This window comes from Wyeomyia smithii, chromosome 2 (assembly GCF_029784165.1).
Source record: "Wyeomyia smithii strain HCP4-BCI-WySm-NY-G18 chromosome 2, ASM2978416v1, whole genome shotgun sequence".
Classification (NCBI taxonomy): Eukaryota; Metazoa; Arthropoda; class Insecta; order Diptera; family Culicidae; genus Wyeomyia; species Wyeomyia smithii.
In genome coordinates, this window is record NC_073695.1 from 228,233,282 (window position 1) to 228,246,441 (window position 13,160).

General features: G+C 43.1%; 1 protein-coding gene across 1 annotated transcript in view; it reads left to right on the plus strand.

Annotated features, from left to right (window-relative positions):
• LOC129721072 (sodium-dependent transporter bedraggled) overlaps positions 1-13,160 on the plus strand; it is a 276,779-nt gene that overhangs the window by 158,661 nt on the left and 104,958 nt on the right. The gene's annotated exons all lie outside the window — the stretch shown is intronic.

Consider the following 13,160-nt stretch of genomic DNA (forward strand, 5'->3'; position numbering starts at 1 on the left):
ACCTTCTCCTAATGAGCCTTAAAGCATTCTGACAACGAGATTCGCCCACCTCTATTTCGCCTTAAAGCATTCTGACAACGAGATACACCCATCTTTCTTTCGCCTTGTTTTTATTTTTTCTTCAGTTGCGCCTCTTTAAATGCGCCTTTATTTTGAAAACAAAAGTTGATCCGCCCTTTACTGTCGCCTGTTTACGAAATATTTCGCAAATAAGCCCGTTGCTTCAAAACAATGTAAAGGGCCTAGTTCCTAAGCATCTTTTGTTTTGGGTAAACTGTTTTATCGCCCTTTACTTTTTTTTACTCGGTATGCCTGAAGGGCACTGGGTACTGAAGTGCCACTGCGACATTCTTGCTGACTGTCTTTTGTGGCGGGCCCCGATTGCTGTGCACAGGTTACGGATTGCTCGTACTCATTGATGGAGTAGAACTGTTTTGTTGTAAACCTGTACCCCAATTAGGTACAACATAGTTGATGAAACTAATGACCTGCTTGGGATTGGAGCTCCATACTTGGTATGGAGTTAAAAGGTAACTTCCTAAGAAGTTGTACCTAGAGGAAGCAAGAGCTTCGCAAAAGCAAAGCAAATGCTCTGAACTCTCTGGTTCAGATTTGCAGAATCGGCAGGTGTCGTTCAACACTACGCCGATTTCCTTTAAATGATAAAAAGCGGGACAGTGTCCGGTGAGCAGTCCCGTGATTATCCGTAGGTCACTACGATTTAGACTAAGTAGCTTTCTGGCGGTTCCAGGGTTCGGATAGATAAACTGTTTAGCTTGTCTACAGCCCTGTGCCTGTTACCATTGGGATACTATTTCTGGCCCTTCCCAAGTTAGTAGTTCGCTTTTGATAGCGGAAATGGACGTACCCAGAAACGGCTCGGGGCCCTGTCTTGCTAGGTAGTCAGCGTGTTCATTACCCTCGACTCCGCAGTGTCCGGGCACCCAAAACAGAAAAACTGAATTCTGTCGGGAAAGTTCCCGTAGAGTTTCAATGCATTCCCAAACAAGTTTGAAAGCGCATTTGACGGACTTAAGTGCTAGTAGTGCTGCTTGACTGTCCGAGAATATACCGATTTTCGCATGTCTGTAGTTGCGTTGCAGACATATTTTTGCGCAGATATATATGGCATATACCTCTGCTTAAAAAACGGTGGGCCATTTTCCCAGGGAAAACGTTTCCCTGATACTGGGTCCGTATATCCCAGATCCCGTAAGGGATCTTATTTTCGAGCCGTCCGTATAAAAACTGACGATGCCAGGTGGAAGATTAGGCCCTCCATTGTTCCACATAGAGCGGTTTGTTTCAATCACTCTATATGGAATATCCATGTTGGTCCTAACGTCCATCCATTCGGAGACTGTGGTTAATAGCGGAGTTAGTTTGAACTCCCTAAGTATGCGAAGGTGGCCGATTTGGTCCCCTTCAAGTATAGTTTTCCTCCTTTGCAACCTTAGAGCGCAAAGCTCTGCTTCCTTTTTCACATGAAGATGTAGAGGTAGTAGGCAAAGCATAGCTTCCATGGCTGCAGTTGGAGTTGTTCGCATAGCGCTGGTAACTGAAAGACATGCAAGTCTTTGAACTTTTTTGAGTTTGGCTTGCTCAGTCACTTCGTTCACCTTAGGCCACCACACTAGGGCAGCATAGGTGATTCTTGGTCGGGCAATGGTCTTGTAAGACCAGAGTGCCAAGTCTGGTTTCAGTTCCCAGGTCTTACCGAACAGAGTTCTGCAGGCCCAGATCGCTGAGATCGCTTTCTTAGCGGCATGATCCAGTTGTGCAGACCAGTTCAGTTTCTTGTCCAGAATAATTCCGAGATATTTGACTTCATTGCTGAAGCCCAGTCTAACTCCATTCAGTATTGGAGGAGTGATGGAGATCGTCCTTCGTCTGCCAAATGGAATTAGGACTGTTTTTAAGGGGTTTATGTTTAGGCCCTCCTGTAAACACCATGACATGGTGGTATTCAGAGCCGTTTGCATTCGGCTCGACAGAGTTGCGTCATCTTTACCTCTGACGATGAGGACGATCTCATCGGCGTATCCAATGACCTCGTAACCAAGCTGTGGAAGCTTGTTGAGAAGTGCGTCGACAACTAGTGACCATAACAAGGGCGAGAAAACTCCTCCTTGCGGGCATCCTTTGATCACTGACATTGTTACAGACGAATCGCCCAAGGTTGCTGTGATCACTCTCTAGAGAGCATTGCGTGTATCCAGCTCCTTGAAGTGTGGTCGATTCCCTTATGAGAAAGAGCCGTATCAATTGATGCAAAGGACGTGTTATCGAAGGCCCCTTCAATATCAAGAAAGGCACATAGCGCCGTCTCCTGATAACTCAGGGACTTTTCAATCAACGTCCTTAAGCTGTGAAGAGCAGTTTCTGTTGACTTGCCGCATTGATAGGCATGTTGGTTCCTGTTCAGCGGGGAGTCTGTAAGAAACTCATCACGGATATATTTATCCTTTATTTTCTCCATCAGCTTGAGAAGTGATGAAGTCAGACTTATGGGCCTGAAAGTTTTAGGTAGGGTTTTGTCCTTTCTTCCAACTTTGGGGATAAACACTACCTTCACCTTCAGCCAGTTATCCGGAATATGGCCCAGGATAAAGCTGGCTCTGAAGAGGTTGATGAGTTCGGACATAACTGCGGCCGATTTTTGTAGAAAGATGGGTAGTATGCCGTCTGGACCTGGAGACTTCATAGGGTCGACTCCGCCTGTTACGGTTCTCTTGGTTCAGTTTAGCCTTTACGAATAGACTTGAATTATTGAGAACTGTAGCAGAGGGTCCAAATCCCCTGTAAAGGAGGATGGTTGCAACAGCTCTTAACCATGGCTGTTACGTAAAATCCAATGGTTAAAACCCCTGAGCTAAGGTGTAATGCGACCCGTGCCGATGGATGACGTGGTGGGGGGGGGTTTAAGAAATACCCAGCCTCTAACGGAGCCTGTGGAGTACCAGGGCACCCTTCACAGTAATTAGCCCTTACTGCATCACGCGGGTCACTGATGCAGCGGACTCTTCTTTACCCAGCGACTCGTGGGAATTTTATGAACGACAAAACTTCACAAAATTCGGCCACTGGCAGCCTTTCTTTGCCGGAACCCATGGACTCATCGGAGCGTAGTCCAATAAAAACAAACGCACCGGGCAGAACGGAGGAGATGGAGCATGAGGATGATTTCAACCTCGACAGCGAATCGCTGGACGGAGGACCCTCTGCTTCATCCTTAATCTTTCTTTCTCCACAAGGGAATGACGAAAGTCAAATGGACTTAGTTCCCGGTCCACAGACAAGGCCCGATGACGAAGGGAAACCCGAATCATCGGCACCCCTTGTCAAGCGACTTTCAAATGCGCAAAGGCGGTGACTGAGCGAAAATCTCCGCTCCGGTCTCTCGTACGAAGAAGCCAGGAAGCTGGCCCTCCTTCCAACAGGGCAGCCTGCTCAGTCGAACCAAGTCGCCGTCAAGCGACAGCGGTCGCACGACTTGGTGTCCCCAAATACCAGTACTAAGTGTCCACAGCCTAAAAAACTGCGGAACGGCACTGGTTTGGGGTCATCGGGTTCGAAGCCGCTCTCGAAGGCCACATATAGGGACATGGTGGGAGCTATAAGCCTTGCGGTTACTTCTGCTACCCACCCCAGCTCCCTACTCACAACGGACCAGCTTCAGGCTGTCCGGACCTCCATCCTCGATCACATTGCGGACCAGGAAAATCCAACCACCAAGCCCAAGTTTAACGGTTGCCATCTCAAAAATGGCTTCCTGCAACTTGCCTGTGCCGACAACGACACAGTGCAGTGGTTGGAAAGGGAGGTACCTTCTCTCGTACCATGGGAGGGAGCACAACTTCGTGTATACCACATGAAGGATCTGCCGAAGGCTAGACGGTATGTCGGTTACTTCGCGGACAGTGCGAACTCTCCGGACGAGAAGATTCTTCGTTCACTCCAGAATCAGAACGACCATCTCTCTACCAAAATGTGGCGAGTCTGTAACCGCAAATTGGTAAAGACCTTGGTCGAACTAGTTCTGGATATTGATGAAGAATCGGCCAAACTCGTTGAGAGTAGAAATAATGAACTGCACTACGGTTTCGGCAAAGCACGCATCCGAAAGGTAAGCGGAAGGCCGAACGTCACAGGCAGGAAAGACTCCGTCACAACGTCAGGGAAGGTACGTGCGGGTAACTCCTCCGGGAGTACTCTGCCACCACCCAGGCAAAGCGATCCTGCGAATGGGCTAAAGGTTCGCGTGGGAAACTCCTCCGGGAGTGCCCCACAACCACCCAAACGCAACCCTGCGGTTGGGAAGGTACGCGCAGGATGCTCCCCCGTGAGTGCCCTGTCACCACCCAAACAACGCAACCCCGCGGCTGCTCGGACGGTTCCGCCGAAGACTCGCAAGAGTGTGAAGCATCAACCACCGAACAGTCGCACCCCCGGAGTCAAAAACCGCCACAGTGTGCGCGACGACCTTCTGTTGCCAATCGACTGCTGCAACCGAAGCCGAACAGTGAGGAAGAGCAACTTCCATCAACCAGCCAAACCGCTGTTGGCAGCCGTCAGCCAATACCAGGATCATCTTCCGATCCGGACAAAGACGGCAGCTTCACTGCAAAGTGAGCAGCCTTCGCTGCGTGCAAGCGAATCTCCATCACGCAAAAGGCGCCTCGGGTGTTCTTTGCAGGAGATTCGCCAAAGAGCAGCTAGCGGCTGCATTCATCCAGGAGGCGTGGATCAACGAATCCAAAGTTCTCGGACTTAACGCTCCTAACGGTAGGTTAATCTACTGTGACACGCAGTCCAAACCAAGAACTGCAGTTCTGCTAAATAGAGAATTAAAATTTGTACCTATTACAGAATTTATCCAACGCGACGTCGTTGCCGTCACGGTTGAAGTACCGACAACCAGAGGAAAGCAGGAAATGGTTGTCGCGTCGGCCTACTTCCCGGGCGACCAAGGTGATATACCGCCACCCGAAGTTGCTGCGCTCGTGCGGTACTGCAAGGCCATCAACAAGCCGTTTCTGGTCGGCTGCGATGCCAACGCTCACCACACGATCTGGGGCAGCTCGGACACCAACACCAGGGGTGAGTACCTACTTGAATACCTTACTTCTAACGATGTCAATGTATGTAATGTAGGGAATAACCCCACGTTTATCAACGCTATCAGACAGGAGGTCCTTGAACTCACTCTGTGTAGCGCCTCTATTTCTGAAAGAATTAAAAATTGGCATGTCTCCGATGAAACTAGTTTGTCGGACCACAGACACATCGTTTTTAATATAGAGGCTAACCCTCTGAAAAGAGAGCTGTTCAGAAATCCTAAGAATACAGATTGGGAATCCTTTAAGGAACACCTGATCGATTCACGAACTTTCAGTTACAGCAACATTCGAAATTCAGTTGACCTGTATTCGGCAGCAAATGATCTACAAAACAGAATCATGGATGCTTTCGACGCTAACTGTCCACTAACACAGCGGTCAGTATGCCGTGACGTACCCTGGTGGAATGATCAACTTAGTGACCTTCGTCGGGAAACTAGGCGGTTGTTCAACAGGGCAAAAGTCACGTCTAACTGGGACGACTACAGGGCGTCCCTCACTAAGTACAACGCCGAGCTACGCAAGGCTAAACGGAAATCCAGAGTTAGTTTCTGTGAAAGAATCCAAACTCTGCCGGAAGCTACGCGGCTCCAAAAGGCGATGTCCAAGGCCATACTAACGGTTTAGGACAAGTGAGGAAAGAGGATGGATGCCTCACTGTCACTACCAAGGAAACGCTGGAGGTTCTTATGAACACCCACTTTCCTGGATCGACAGAGACCGAAGAACTGATTAGACAGGACAACTCGAGACATATGGCGTCTCGGGAGTCCATCCTGCTGGCCCGTCGACTGTTCACGGAAGCTTCAATAGGCTGGGCTCTAAGCGCCCTTTGCTAAAAACTTGATTTAAATAATTTTATCGATTTATACAAAAGAAAGGATTCTTGCCATGAATTGTGTGAGTTTTTTCGTAACCAATGGTGTAATAAAACGATTTGTTTACATTTTGTTAGTTGCGCCCTAAACGCGAATCACTCCGGAAATGTTCCTTATCGTTTGACGCAGATTTTTATTATGATACTAGCTGACCCGGCAAACTTCGTACCGCCGCCTTGAGTTTTATTGACTGCTGCTAAAACATACCCAAGATAAGTTCTGGCTATGATTTGTTTTTAGATTTTTTATTTCATGCCTGCGCTCGTAAAATTCTACGTTTTTATTTCATTGAACACCTATCATGAAGCACCTTTCAACCATAATCAAATCATTTCAATACATTTCTGAAAATATACTGTCATTCTTCTAAATATTCTGAAATTATTACGTTTTTTATTCAATTATTCAAAAGCTTGACTTAATGCAAACATAGTAATACACTTCTGCCTGGCCAATCTCACTGGAACAGATTTTATAAAAAGCTTCAGAATTCTAAATAATTCGAGCTTAAAATTCGGAATATACGAAACATGTGAAAGTGGTCAAGACGGTCCTAGCCACTAAATTCTATATATTCCAAAATGTCGGGGTCAGGGTCACGTGGATATGCGACATAGAGCTGTCCATGTGAGAAGCATGAATACTCGGAGTTTATGCCACAAATTTTCAGTGACTGTCCTTGGGTTTTATCAATAGTCATCGCGGATGCGCGACGCACGGGAAATTGCAGACGTTTAAAACTTAACGGCAAATCGGTAGGAGTAGTCGAGATACGCGGGATTATTACGACTTCTCCTTTCTAGTTTCCTGTCAGAATTGTCGCTTCAAGGACATTTGCCATCGGGTAGTGGCAGCAATGCATCTGTTCGGTGGTAAATTTGACCTTGAATCTATAAAGTAGTTGTATTTGAAAATATTTGATTAGCATTTTTCTCTCAATTGAGTGTTTAAGTTACTATACTTTATTTTTCTTTTGTTCAAGACTCGTTTGAAGACTATGGAAACTAAGTGTGTAACTGACGATTCTGAGATATATGGGGTGTCGAACGTCGGCGCATTTCGAGCTCGTCTTGTTCTTAACCGATCAACTTCTCTTCGGGACTCGTATATTTCCTGACTTTTTAATATTCTATCTTCAGTGTTGCGGAGCCTGACACTTCTATTGACCTGCTATTACTCGTGTCTTAACTCGCAAAACTGGAACAAAAATAACGAATTTAATTTTAATTCAACGGCATGTTAAGTAATTGAACATTCCACTTACAACAACTTTATCTGAAGAAAAAAACACTTCGACCACAGCAGAAATTTGTCAAAGTCAACTGGAAGATATGCAAGAATCAGTTTGAACATGTACATTAGGAAACATTCCTTTTATAACATACCCTCAGCGGCACCTTCGTTAGGAAGCATTCCCACTTCATGAGGAAGAAAATTATTCGAAACCAACTGAAACCAGTATGAATACTTCTCAGAATTCTTGCAAAAACACATTATTATTTTTAATCTATAATGTTTATTACGTACCGACAGTGTCTTCTCTTCTCTTGAAAAACAGTCACAGCACAAATTCACAGAAACTGACGTTGAATTTAAGTGGAATCAACAGAAAACAATACAAAAATGAAGGCTATCGTTTGAGTACGCCCCGGTGATGAAAACTTGTTTCGGATTTTTCCGATCAAAGGCAACAAAAAATCGTTACTCACTAAAACTCACAGAAAACCTCTCAGAATCTCAGAAGGGCGGGAAATATCAAGGGTTGGTATTTAACGTTTTATAACTTTTCCTGTTAATTTTCGTTATTGCCATGGCATAGTGACAATGTGGTTTTGTCCTGAGCAAAAATTCTCGCAAAACCTAATGGCCAACCATTTTTCGGGTATCTTTTTTTTACAAACTTACATGATACCAATTGTTTTTCACGTGACTATGTAACATATAGCTGTTTATGCGAGAATATGCATGTTTTAGGTTTAATGCCACCAGTTATCAGGGCTTCGGGCATTATCGAATATCACGCAACTGCGGAGCGCGAAAGTTTATACAAACGTTTGAAATTAAATGGTAAATTGGTAGGTAATATCTGGATACACGGAGCTTCGGAACTTTCGCTTCAATGACATTAATATTTCATCTGATTTTTGAGGCAGATCTGCTGCCTAAGCACAGTGCAACATTATAGTTTTTAATTCAACATTCAACAATTAATTGTAAATTCAGAGATTTGTAGGAATGCAATAGTGCTATTTAACGAAACATGAACAGAAATCAATGTTTTTTGAGAAGCAAAAACTACACGTTCATTTTACCAGCTACCAGAATCATTGCAGCATGAGCAAATGTCAATGATCTAAGTCACTGTGCATTTTAGAGAAAATTGAACAGATTGATTAGATCCGAGCAATGGAAAATTAAATCATCGCACATGTAGTGTTATTCTTGTTCTATCTTTTCATTTAACAGATAAATAAAACGATTTTTTGCAACTTTACTCTAATAAGCCAGAAATTAGATTTACATTATCAAGCATATGCCCTTGAATTAAATCGAAGCCACGTTAAGAGCATTCACATGCTTGTCGAGTTTGTTCCTACCACGCTTTGGCTCTTTTGCATAGAAAAGGTGTAGTAGGCAGCGAAAACGAATATCACCTAATACGTGAATCAATAACAGGTGCTTGTTTACTCAACTACGACGCCTCAATAACGACGCTACAACAACTTGTCTACCGGTCATAGCCTACAATCATAGTAATCTAATGACGTTGTTCTTGGAGTAAAAGGCGGGAAAAACCAAAAATATATTTCAATTTTTTTCTAACTTTATCAGTTGATTATTGTTATTTTTATGGCCTATTAACTCGTCGAAGATGAAGACAAACAAACACAAAAAGAATCATTCAAGTCCGTTGATTCTAATTCGAGTGAAACGCAATTTTTGTGTGATGAAGGCGAAGTGTATCGCTCGATAGGTTTTTTTCACCAAAATGAACCAAATTTGAATCTGCGCTTCGGATGTACGGCATTAAACCCTTTACGACCCGACCTTTTTATGTTTTGCACAAACTTGTTAACTTGTTGGTTACTGTTTTCGAGTGAGTAGTTTTTCAATGTCATATAGTGTAATATTGTCCTAATGTAAATCAATTTGTACGTAAAATGTGAAATATATTTTGGGCCTTGATGATGCTCCCATAGAAGGACCGAAACGTTGGTGATGAGCAGATAGAAATCAACGCGATTCATTGGACTGCAAGCCGAAATATAAATCCCTTAAATAATACATCAATTCCAGTCGAAAACTTAGGTATTTATAAAATATGAAATGGAGAATTTTTTCGTTGATTAGTATAGTGGTTTCAAACAGCTGGTGTTCCCATATTCCGATTGAGAAGGTAAAACTTTTGAGCCCTACTTCTAAATAAAATTCGAAGAGTCGATTTTCATTACCACCTTAATAATCATGTTATTTTGATCTTTATAATTTCGTCAATTGGTCGATGTAGGAGCCTCGAGTGGTCATTACAGTATTGTTAAAATGAGAGCCCAGAGGAGCCCCTGATTTGAAAAAAATCAATTTTCTCTTTAGTTGATTTGTATTTCGGTGAATATATAGGTATTGGTGATCCCCGTGGCTCTGTGGTTAGCGATGTCAGTCGGCTAGCTCTCCCACACGGTTGTGATATCGGGTTCGATTCCTGATCGAGTCGAGGATTTTTTCAAGCTGGGAATGTTCTCGACTCGGTGCCCCAGTGCAAAATGTACCAAAAACAATATCGATAACGAATTCTTTCAACTAATCCAGTTGATCGAGACCACTTTTAGTCTTCAGGCTAAGCGTGCGATATTGATATAGGTGAAATCCTTTAATTACCCCGTTTAACTCATTCAGTTATATATTAACTCTGTAGGTAGAAGAATCGATATATTTCATACATAACATACTATAGCCATAACTAGTGTTTTCACCCTATAACAGTAACTGTATCCATAACACTGATAAGCTAGAGGACGATAATCCGAAGTTTTCATTGGGGTCCGGTGATGGCTTGCGCAGATCTGATCTACCTAGCAGGCTTGGAACGTACAGAAAAGTCTGAAAGGGTTCAATAAAACACGCTCCTGAACAAACATTTGGACGCTATGAGCTGCTAACCAAAACAGAAACAATATATTATATTTCTTGTTAAATATTGCACATAACCGTTTCTATAATATTTTTTTTAAGTAAAATTAGTCAGTCCTCCTTCGTATTTCTTGGCCGAAACTCCAACCAAACACCTTTCTCCGACTGTAGAGTAAAGTTCTTCTTTGACATCTGAACGGGTATCTGAGTTGTCTCGGTCGGTTCCAAGCTAAAATCCTTCAAAAGGTAATACACGATCACTTTAACTTCCATCAGGGCCAACCGCGATCCGATACAGTTCTTTGGGCCAATACCAAAAGGTAAATATGTATTAGGATTTATACTGGACCGATTTTCTTCGTTAAATCGCTCCGGATCAAACCGTTCTGGGTTAGGATAATGCTTTGGATCCCGTTGAATTGCGATCGATGGAATGAGAATGGATCGCCCTTTCTCAATGATGAATCGCGTGCCAACTCCGTCGTCGAATTGATAATCCTTGTTGCAGTACCGTTCCGAGTGTAAATTCGGTGGCCACTTACGAAGCGCCTCTGAAACCACCATGTCTAAGTACTGCATTTTCTGTAATATTTCGTACGTAAGGGGCGCTCCATTCAGCGACTTTTCCGTCTGAGTGATTTCTTCGTATACTGAACTTCTGGGTTTGCTAAAATTTCATAACACAAAAATGTGATACAAGTAGAGGTAGTTTCGAAACCAGCGAAGAAAAACAGGAAACATTGAGCGATCAGTTCATTCTCCGACCACACCCGAGAGTGTGTGGATTTTCCAATGCTAGATTCTTCCACCGTTGCGAATCCTGCATCCTTCGATTCCAATTCGTCCTGCAGATGTTTCAGGGTGCCTCGGCGCACTTCCATCAGCATATGGATCATATCGTTCCGTACGATTCCCTGCGCTTGCCTCCGCGCCATGTTGTCCACAATGATTGACTTGAAATATTCCGTTGATTTGGCATCGAACAGATCAATTCAGTTTGTTAGCCAATGACGGTATAAATTGCATGATCAAATATTTGAAGAAAATTGTTATCGAAGAAAAGTCAACCAGTTTTTTACCCGTCAGGTAGAATTCGTGATCACGGTTTTGCACGGAATCCATCTCCATCCTAAAGGCGACGGTAGCAATAACATCATTCGCGAATCTCGAAAACATATCCTTCATTTCATACTCCAGGCTTACCCCTTTACGAGCCTCAGCAGTAAAAAAAGCAGTCAACGACTGGGCCGTCTAAGCTACCAGCCGAAACATCTGTCGCATCTCACTACCAGTGAAAGCAGGACTCAAGGTAGCACGCATTTCGCGCCACTTTTGACCCCGCATTGCAAACAGCGAATTACCAAATAAACTGTAGTCGTTGTTCTGATCCAGAGGCAAGATCGGAGTACGATCGGTAAAAAAGTCAAAATCTTTCACACAGATTTTCCCGATCATCTCCGGATCACGCAGAATATAAACTCCACCGATTAAGTCGTAGAATCCTGAAATCCTGTGTGTAGATAGGAAAGCGCACATTAGTTTGGTTTTTAATTGGGATAGTAATCAATCAGTACTCACTTGGCATCTGAGAATGCGTTGTATATGGTTTACAGATGTGATACAACATCCTTGCGCCGAAATAGTACCGAACCAAAATTGCCAAACAGGAAGGTTGGTTTCATACTTGGCACCGGTTTTGTTAGGAAGTACAGATATTTTTGCGCTATGTAATGGTAGCACAGTAGAATTATAGCCCCGATGGCAAATGCCGTGGATAGATCGATTGCCACCATGTTCACGGTTTTTCCATTTGATTCGCACCTAGCACTGAGTTATTATTTAGTTAATAGATAGAGGAATAAAAGGAGACTTATTTTGTTCAGTTCACACCTAGAGTTGTTCACAGACTGTTTCGAGTGAACATAGCATTCTGGTTGACCGTAAATTTGCGATTACGTTATCCCTGGGCGCACGGATAGATATATTTTTTTTATTCACACTCAAAAGCGATAATGGAATCCGCGCACACTACAACTACGAGCGATAGGGCCAATAAGCCTGTTAAAGTGTGAGTTTCAAGATTTCTACGCAGGAATGCATTGAAACCCATGATACTTTTGCCTACCATAACATGCGTTTTGACTAAATTATGGCCGGAATATCATAAAGCGTTTCTTGTTGCTGAAAAATCTAAGACACGACCGTATAACTGACGTAGAATACACACTCTTCCCGATCAACAAATTGTTATTTAATACAATTGTTCGTCGGGTTGGCATTCGAAATTTTTGAACAACGAAACTGATGCAAATTTCTCAATTTTTGAACAAACATCACGAATATTTTATTATTATTAATGCGCTTCTTGGTTGACAATCTATAAAAAATCAGTTTCATTCTATTTGCACGATATATTGATAAACTTGTTCAAAAAATTAATCGCAGGCTACATATTTATTATTCTGCCTTATACGTAGCTATTTACGATGCTTTTAATTGACTTTTTCAAGTGTGGCTAATTCGAGAATTGCGTCGATTTTTGCTATTGATAGAAAACTCATGTGTACTGTATAGTACTGAGAATTAAAAGCAAGTGGTCGTCCCAAAGGTAGGAAACTAGTAGAATAAATGTAAACTGGAACCGATTTTAAAATATACACCCGAGTCACGCGAAAGTCAGGCGACAAAAAAATGATGATTTGATGAAATTAAGCCGTGCGATTGCTTTAAATGCCTACGGAGAAGACTATCGAGGCAAGTGGGCGGGGCCACGCACACGGTATTATGGGAGAAAGTAAAAAAAGTTCGGGCGTTGTTTTTTTTTCTAGGTATAAAGACGAACGTTGCGAGCGAACTGCATTAGTTTACTGTCAACTGTTCAACATCATTAAGATGGCATCTAGTACACAAGCGGCAGAGCAGCCAAGTTTAGTCTCCCATACTAGATTAATGCAACTACACAACTCGGATAAATCGTTTGAAAAATGTGTTGCCATTGCTGTGTCACAATATAAAACTATACATATAAAAATGC